The sequence below is a fragment of the Triticum dicoccoides genome, chromosome 2B, assembly GCF_002162155.2.
Source record: "Triticum dicoccoides isolate Atlit2015 ecotype Zavitan chromosome 2B, WEW_v2.0, whole genome shotgun sequence".
NCBI lineage: Eukaryota > Viridiplantae > Streptophyta > Magnoliopsida > Poales > Poaceae > Triticum > Triticum dicoccoides.
Genome location: NC_041383.1, coordinates 269,526,244 through 269,535,008, shown reverse-complemented (window position 1 = coordinate 269,535,008; position 8,765 = coordinate 269,526,244).

Here is an 8,765-nt window from a genome sequence, read left to right as displayed (position 1 = left end):
GATCATCACACTTTTATTTACTTACAACTCGATACTGGAACAAAGATATGACTCTATATGAATGCTTCCGGCGGTGTACCGGGATGTGCAATGATCTAGCATAGCAATGACATCAAAAATGGACAAGCCATGAAAACATCATGCTAGATATCTTACGATCATGCAAAGCAATATGACAATGAATGCTCAAGTCATGAATATGATGATGATGGAAGTTGCATGGCAATATATCTCGGAATGGCTATGGAAATGCCATGATAGGTAGGTATGGTGGCTGTTTTGAGGAAGATATAATGAGGCTTATGTGTGATAGAGCGTATCGTATCACGGGGTTTGGATGCACCGGCGAAGTTTGCACCAACGCTCGAGGTGAGAAAGGGCAATGCACGGTACCGAAGAGGCTAGCAATGATGGAAAGGTAAAAGTGCGTATAATCCATGGACTCACATTAGTCATAAAGAACTCATATACTTATTGTGAAAGTTTATTAGCCCTCGAAGCAAAGTACTACTACGCATGCCCCTAGGGGGATAGATTGGTAGAAAAAGACCATCGCTCGTCCCCGACCGCCACTCATAAGGAAGACAATCAAACAAACACCCCATGCTTCAAATTTGTCACACAACGGTTACCATACGTGCATGCTGCAGGACTTGCAAACCTCAACACAAGTGTCTCTACAATCCACAACCACCCACTAGCATAACTCTAATATCACCATCTTTATATCGCAAAACTATTGCAAGGAATCAAACATATCATATTCAGCGATCTACAAGTTTATGTAGGATTTTATGACTAACCATGTGAATGACCAATTCCTGTCATCTCTCTAAATAGATATAAGTGAAGCAAGAGAGTTTAGTTCTTTCTACAAAAGATATGCCCATGCTCTAACAAATATAAGTGAAGCAAAAGAGCATTCTACAAATGGCGGTTTTCTATGCAAAGAGAAACAGGCAATCCAACTTCAAATGATATAAGTGAAGCACATGAAGCATTCTATAAAGCCACACTCAAATGATTTAACTGAAGTGCAATGAGCATTCTATAAATCAACCAAGGACTATCTCATACCAGCATGGTGCATAAAAGAAAAATAAAAACCTAATTGCAAAAGACGCTCCAAGCCTTGCACATAATGCATGAACGAAACGAATCCGAAACATACCGATACTTTTGAAGAAAGAGGGGATGCCTCCCCAGTATCCCCAAGCTTAGACGCTTGAGTCTCCTTGAATATTTACTTGGGGTGCCTCGGGCATCCCCAATCTTGAGCTCTTGCCTCTCTTCCTTCTACTCACATCGAAACATCCTCAATTAGACACTACATCCACAAAACTTCAACAGAAAACTCGGTAAGATCCGTTAGTATAATAAAGCAAATCACCACTCTAAGTACTGTTGCAAACCAATTCATATTTTATTTTTGCATTGTTTCTACTGTAATATAACTTTTCCATGGCTTAATCCACTGATATAAATTGATAGTTTCATCAAAACAAGCAAACTATGCATCAAAAACAGAATCTGTCTAAAACAGAACAGTCTGTAGCAATCTGAACATCCACCATACTTCTGGTACCCCAAAACTTCTACCAAAATTAGGAAAAATAAACAAGTTGTATAGAAATACAGTGCAAAAGGAATCAGAACCAATTGACGTTTCAGTTAAAAATATAAAATTGCTCCCTACAGCCAAAGTTTCTGTCCTGCACCGTACAAACCAACAAGCACTGTAAACATCCTAAAGGCAAACCTTGGCACATTATTTTTATAATACAATGGAATTGTACAAGGGGATAATTATTTTTATTGAAAATTTTCTGTAATTAAGACTCACAAAGTTCCCATGGGCATGAACAAAGTTCAAGGACGTCCCCCACTTTCACAATGCTCGTCTCTCTCACTTTCACTTCTCTTTTTGAAAAGTTTTGGGTTCCCCTCTTTATTTTTGTTGTTTTTAAACTATATGAAATCACTCAACAGAAATAAATGACTCTCTAAAACTTCCAGGTTGTCTCCCTGGCAGCGCTTTCTTTAAAGCCATTAAGCTAGGCATATAGTGCTCAAGTAGTGAATCCACCCGGATCCCAAGGTATATCAAAGCCAATTTTAATTAACAATGATTTGTAATTTAGCAGTGAGCAAAAAGTAACATAAATCATGTAATGACGAAGTCTAACTCTCTTCCTATGCATCGGCATGTCATAAAAGAACAATTCATGCACACATAGTAAAGGCCAATGCATAGTATACGCAGTTTCTTGCAATTCTATCATGTTGGAAACATAAAGAGGCGGAGATGTAGTTCCTCTCTCATAATAATTGCAAGTAGGAGCAACAAGCACATGCATATTATATATATCAAAATCATCATGTGCATCGGTAAAAGGCAACCCAACAATATAATCCTTACTAAGCACAAACTTCTCCTAAATAGTGTAGTCGGGAGAATTCAAATAGATAATAGGACTATCATGCGTGGGTGCAATAGCAACAATTTCATGTTTAACACAAGGAACTATAGCAATTTCATCTCCATAAGCATAATTCATATTGGCATCTTGGCCACAAGCATAGCAAGTATCATCAAAAAGGGATATTTCAAGAAAATTAATGGGATCATAATAGTCATCATAGCAATCATCCTTCGGTAAGCACGAAGGGGAATTAAACAGTGTATGAGTTGAAGAAGAGTTACTCTCATTGGAAGGTGGGCACGGGTGATCAATCCGCTCTTCCTCCTTTTGTTCTTCGCTCTTCTCATCATCTTTTTCATCCAATGAGCTCACAGTTTCATCAATTTCTTCTTCCATAGATTCCTGCAAAATATTAATCTCTTTTTGGACAACGGAGAATTTCTCAATATATGGTTTAACATAGTCATTAGAAGAATAATTATCATAACAATATTCAAGTATGGCAAAACTTTCAGAATTGTAAAGAGTAGCATCATACTTTTCAATCAAAGAAGCAATTTCTAAAGCACCCTTAAAAGCAACAAATTCTTCAATTTGTTGAACATCATAGTAATTATAAACACCCTTAGCATATGAAGATATGATTCCATTATCACTAAACTCACATTGGTAGGGAAGGTGTTTCTTAGGGTTTTCAGAACAACAAGTAAAATCATATAGATAACATAAATTCCAAGCATAGCATTGCAAGCGTTGAATTTGATCCCATAATAGTTTCCCTTTTTCAGATATACGGTGTCGCACATAACAAGCATGCTCATCTAAAGATTTGCCCTCAACTAAGCTAGTTGGGGTTTCAGCACGAGCACAAAGGGATCGAAGATGGTATAAGTAAAAAGCTTCAGTAGTGTGATAGATTTTGAGTGGTTCTTCAACCATTGGAGCAGTAGGTACAACTAATTTTTTTGGTATTTTGGGTTTCCTACCCATGACTAAAGATAGAAAACGACTAAGAATAGCAAATAAATATTACTTAGTGATAAAGCAAACAAGCACACACGAGAATATTCACGGCACGCTATGATTCCCTGGCAACGGCGCCAGAAAAAGGTCTTGATGACCCGCAAGTATACGGGATAGTTGTAGCCTCTTTCGATAAGTAAGAGTGTCGAACCCAACGAGGAGCTAAAGGTAGAACAAATACTCTCTCAAGTCCTATCGGCCACTGATACGACTCTACGCACGCTTGATGTTCGCTTTACCTAGAACAAGTATGAAACTAGAAGTACTTTGTAGGTGTGATATGATAGGTTTGCAAGATAATAAAGAACACGTAAACAAAAAATATGGGTTGTTTAGATAAAGAGACAATAAAGTAAATATAGCGAGTGTGGAAAAGTGGTGGTAGGAGTTGTGAAATTGCCCTAAGCAATTGACTACGTTACTAGACCGGTAATCACTATTGCAATTCTATTTGAGGGAGAGGCATAAGCTAACATACTTTCTCTACTTGGATCATATGCACTTATGATTGGAACTCTAGCAAGCGTCCGCAACTACTAAAGATTCATTAAGGTAAAACCCAACCATAGCATTAAAGTATCAAGTCCTCTTTATCCCATACGCAAACAACCTACTTACTCGGGTCTGTGCTTCTGTCACTCACGTCACCCACCATAAGCAAATCATAGACATATTGCAAACCCTACAGCGGGAATCCCTCACGCTTGCGCGACACGGAGGGCACAATAGGACAACACCAATAATAAAACATGCAACTCAAACCAATCATAGCAATTCATCAATCATCGATAGGACAACGAAAATCTACTCAGACATCATAGGATGGCAACACATCATTGGAAAATAATATGAAGCATAAAGCACCATGTTCAAGTAGAGGGTACAGCGGGTTGCGGGAGAGTGGACCGCTGGATATAGATGGGGGAAGGTGATGGAGATGTTTGTGAAGATGGCGGAGGTGTTGATGAAGATCGCGGTGATGATGATGGCCCCCGGCGGCGTTCCGGCGCCACCGGAAGCAAGGGGGAGAGAGCCCCACTTCTTCTTCTTCTTCCTTGACCTCCTCCCTAGATGGGAGAAGGGTTTCCCCTCTGGTCCTTGGCTCCCATGGCATGGGAGGGGCGAGAGCCCCTCCGAGATTGGATCTATCTCTCTGTTCTTGCGTTCTGTTCTGGCTCTGTTTCACCGTTTCGTGTATATATGGAGATCCGTAACTCCGATTGGCCTGAAACCTTCGCCGTGATTTTTTTCCGAATATTAGCTTTATTGCGGCAAAAGAAGAGCGTCAACCGCCTTACGGTGGGCTCACGATGGTAGGGGGCGTGCCCAGGGGGGCAGGCACGCCCCCCTGCCTCGTGACCACCTCGGACACTGGTTCGCGTTGATTTTTCTTCTGGAATTTTCCATATTTTCCAAAGATAAGCTCCATCCGTTTTTATCCTTTTTGGACTCCGTTTGATATGGATATTCTGCGAAACATAAAACATGCAACAGACAGGAATTTGCATTGGGCACTCGATCAATAAGTTAGTCCCAAAAATAATATAAAAAGTTGCCAAAAAGTATATGAAAGTGAATAATATTGGCATGGAACAAACAAAAATTATAGATACGATGGAGACGTATCACGACCTCCGACGAGGCTTGTGGTGCCCCCATCCTCCCCGACGCGGTTGACCAGTGGCGCCCACGCCTTCAGCAACCGCGGCACGAACCCGCGGAGGCACGCGCACACCCGGCGACGCCTGCTACCTCTTGAGCTTGCGTTGGTTCTTCCCTTGAAGAGGAAAGGGTGATGCAGCAAAGTAGCATAAGTATTTCCCCTCAGTTTTGAGAACCAAGGTATCAATCCAGTAGGAGACGATGCACAAGTCACCGAATACATGCACAAACAATCAAGAACCTCACAACCAACGCGATAAAGGGGTTGTCAATCCCTTCACGGTCACTCGCAAAAGTGAGATCTAATATAGATAATAAAGTAAATATTTTTGGTATTTTTGTTGTATAGATTGGAAAGTAAAGATTGCAAAATAGTAAACGAGATTTAAAGCGATGCAATATAATGGAAAAGAGACCCGGGGGCCATAGGTTTCACTAGTGGCTTCTCTCAAGATAGCATGTATTACGGTGGGTGAACAAATTACTGCCAAGCAATTGATAGAAAAGCACATAATTATGAAGACATCTAAGGCAATGATCATGAACATAGGCATCACGTCCATGTCAAGTAGACCAAAACGATTCTGCATCTACTAATATTACTCCACACAACGACCGCTATCCAGCATGCATTTGGAGTATTAAGTTCATAAGAATGGAGTAACGCATTAAGCAAGATGACATGATGTAGAGGCATAAACTCAAACAATATGATATAAACCCCATATTTTTATCCTCGATGGCAACAATACAATACGTGTCTTGCTACCCCTACTTACTAGGAAACTTGATCGGTGGAAGACTCCATGATAATTGCTCCAGCTTCATCAACATAGTCATCATCGCTATCATCGGGGTCCGAGTCGGTGTCGTCGATGATGAGGTAGTTCTCCGGACAAGTGGAATCGTCGTCTTCTCCTCCTGGCGTGGGGTCTCCCATGAATACTCCTAGCTTCCTTGTCGGATCATCATTCTTCTCCACGAGTATCGTCATTTCCTCCTCATATCCATCATGTGTAGACTTGAGTTCTTCCTCCAGCTCCATGATCCTGGTCATTGCCTTCTTTAGATATATCATGCCTGCGCACATCTGGTTCTCCCAGCAACGAATGTGTTGGTTTAACTCCTGGATGAAAGCTGCTATAGATCTATCCTTCCTGGTGCTGATCATCTCCCATTGCTCATCTCGGCGCCCACAAATCTGATAGATATTATCCTTGAGATCCTTGTGGTAAACTTCTCCAATGCGTCCCATAGTGATGTGGGCTGCCATGCTCTTTCCTAGACTCCAGGTGGGTGCATCAAAGGAAAACTCTATGGGCTCAGTGACTGGCATGAACGTTCTTCCTGGAACTTGAACTCGAATCATCCAATGCTCCTCTTCTGAGTAAAGTGGTGATGTAGGTCCCGGTGAAGCTTGGTATTCCGATGTTCATGTATCTAGTAACTTCTTTCAAGTGTCGTCCAAAAGGTGTATCTTCATCCGGTTGGGTGAACTTGTTCCTTGCATCCGCCATCCTATAGAGTAGAAAAGGAGAGAAGTCAGAAATGAGAAGAGAGTAGTGATCTAGGGCTTTAGCTTATAGGTCGTGTCCTACAGTCAACGTGTGCTCTAATACCATCTTGTAGCGACTAGACCTCAAACAGTCTCATCTCTGTGCATCAGTGTCATCCCTGGATCAGTAATGCTGACACGCAAAGTACTTGAGGATTTATAACAGAGTAGCAATCACACACTTATTACATCGAATGTCTCAAAAGAGAACTTATTACAATAATATGGCTTAAGGCCATCTAAAAACGATAACAGCGGAAGGCTTGGAAGATAAAGTGAGTCCATCAACTCCAACGGCATAGCTGAGTGAAATACTATGACCTATGGCACCTTACTCGTCGTCTGAAAAGTCTGCAACATCAACATTGCAGCCCGAAATGGGTCAGCACATGGAATATGCTGGCAATGTAACACATAGAGTAATGAACAGAATAATTGCTATCACTACATGCATATGTGGCTGGTGGAAAGCTCTATGGTTATAGTTTTGCATAAAGCCAATTTTTTCCTACAACAAAGGAATATTTTTATTTAACTATCATGGTGGTTGTTAAACATTGAGAAGGTTCCTCCAACTCAATCCCAATTAAACATCATCATTAACCCATACAAATTAAATTTAGAGTGATGAGATCAACATGATAATCCAAGAACTAGATACTCAAAAACGTCCATAACCGGGGACACGGTTAACCATGATTAGTTTGTATACTTTGCAGAGGTTTGCGCACTTTTCCCCACAAAACTCGAATACATCCATGGTCGGAGAAACCAGAGACAGTCTTTTTGAAATAATAACTCTTTACTCTGGGTGGACAGTTACACCTACTTTCCCCTACATCTGCTAGCCCACCACTGAAAGAGGTCTTGCAACATACTCAACTATGCTAGAGCCCATAATAGCTTGTGGCTGCACATGGAAGTTTCTAGCATGAATAATCTTATGATCCCTTTGAGCCTGGGTGGTGGACCGTAGGATGATCACACGGGTACTCCGGGATATCCTAGGACAACACTGGATTCTCCAGGTGCCCTGACAACCACTGGGTACTCCAGGGTGCCTCAAGCAATCCACCCAGATGTGTATTAAGTAGCCACCTTAAGTTATCCATTAATAATAACTCTCAAATCTATCATGAATCACTCAATCCAAACCACGTCTACGTGCATAACATATTAATATAAGCAACGTAGAAGTAACTCCCAAAGGTTTGATAATAAACAGGGCAATAGGTTCTACCTCACCATCTACTTCCCAGAACCCACATGTTAAACAGATCCTAAGCATACAATTGTTTGAGGGTTGATCTAATGCAATAAAACTGGGTAGTAAAGAGGTATGATCAAAGTGTTACTTGCCTTGCTGATGATCCGTGAAACCTAGAGACTCGTAGTATCACGCTTCGCACTCCGGGTACTCTATTGCAAACAAACAAAGCATACAATAAGCACTCAACTAGAAGCATGGGTATAACTCAAATAAGAGAAACTAACCAAAAAGTTCAACTTAAGAACTCCAGTTTGCAAAAAGAATCAAATCAAAGGAAGCAACAAAACTCAAACTGCGAAAGAAACAAGATTTGTTTACTAATATGGTCTAAAGTCAAATTTTACAGTACCAAAATCTTGTTCAAGTTGGTTAAACATAAAGAGGGCTTTGAGGTGAAGATCTAGGCGCTTGAATCGCCTGATTCTGATAAACGAGTGAAAAGATAAACTAAAACGAAAATCTGGGCAGAAATTGCCATCGAAAATAATCGTGGAAAAAACCTGGAAAAAGAAAAACTGACGAACAGGCTAACGAACGAACGTTCGCTGTCTGCGGCTAACAAGTGAACACCGTTCGTTAAAACGAACATACGGACGGACATCCACTATTTATGTAAACCAAGAAAACCGAACCGATCTAATCTAAAAAAATATCTAGGTTTCTAAAAAAACTGCGCGGTTTTTCAAAAAAAACTGAAACCATGGCGGCGGCGGTTTCTACCTCCGGCGAGGCTTCAGCAAGGCGGGGCGGCTCCGGTGGGGCTCGGCTTGGGCGGCGGGGCAGCAAGGGGGCGACGGCGACGCCGGGTGGCGGCGTCGGGGCGGCGGCGACT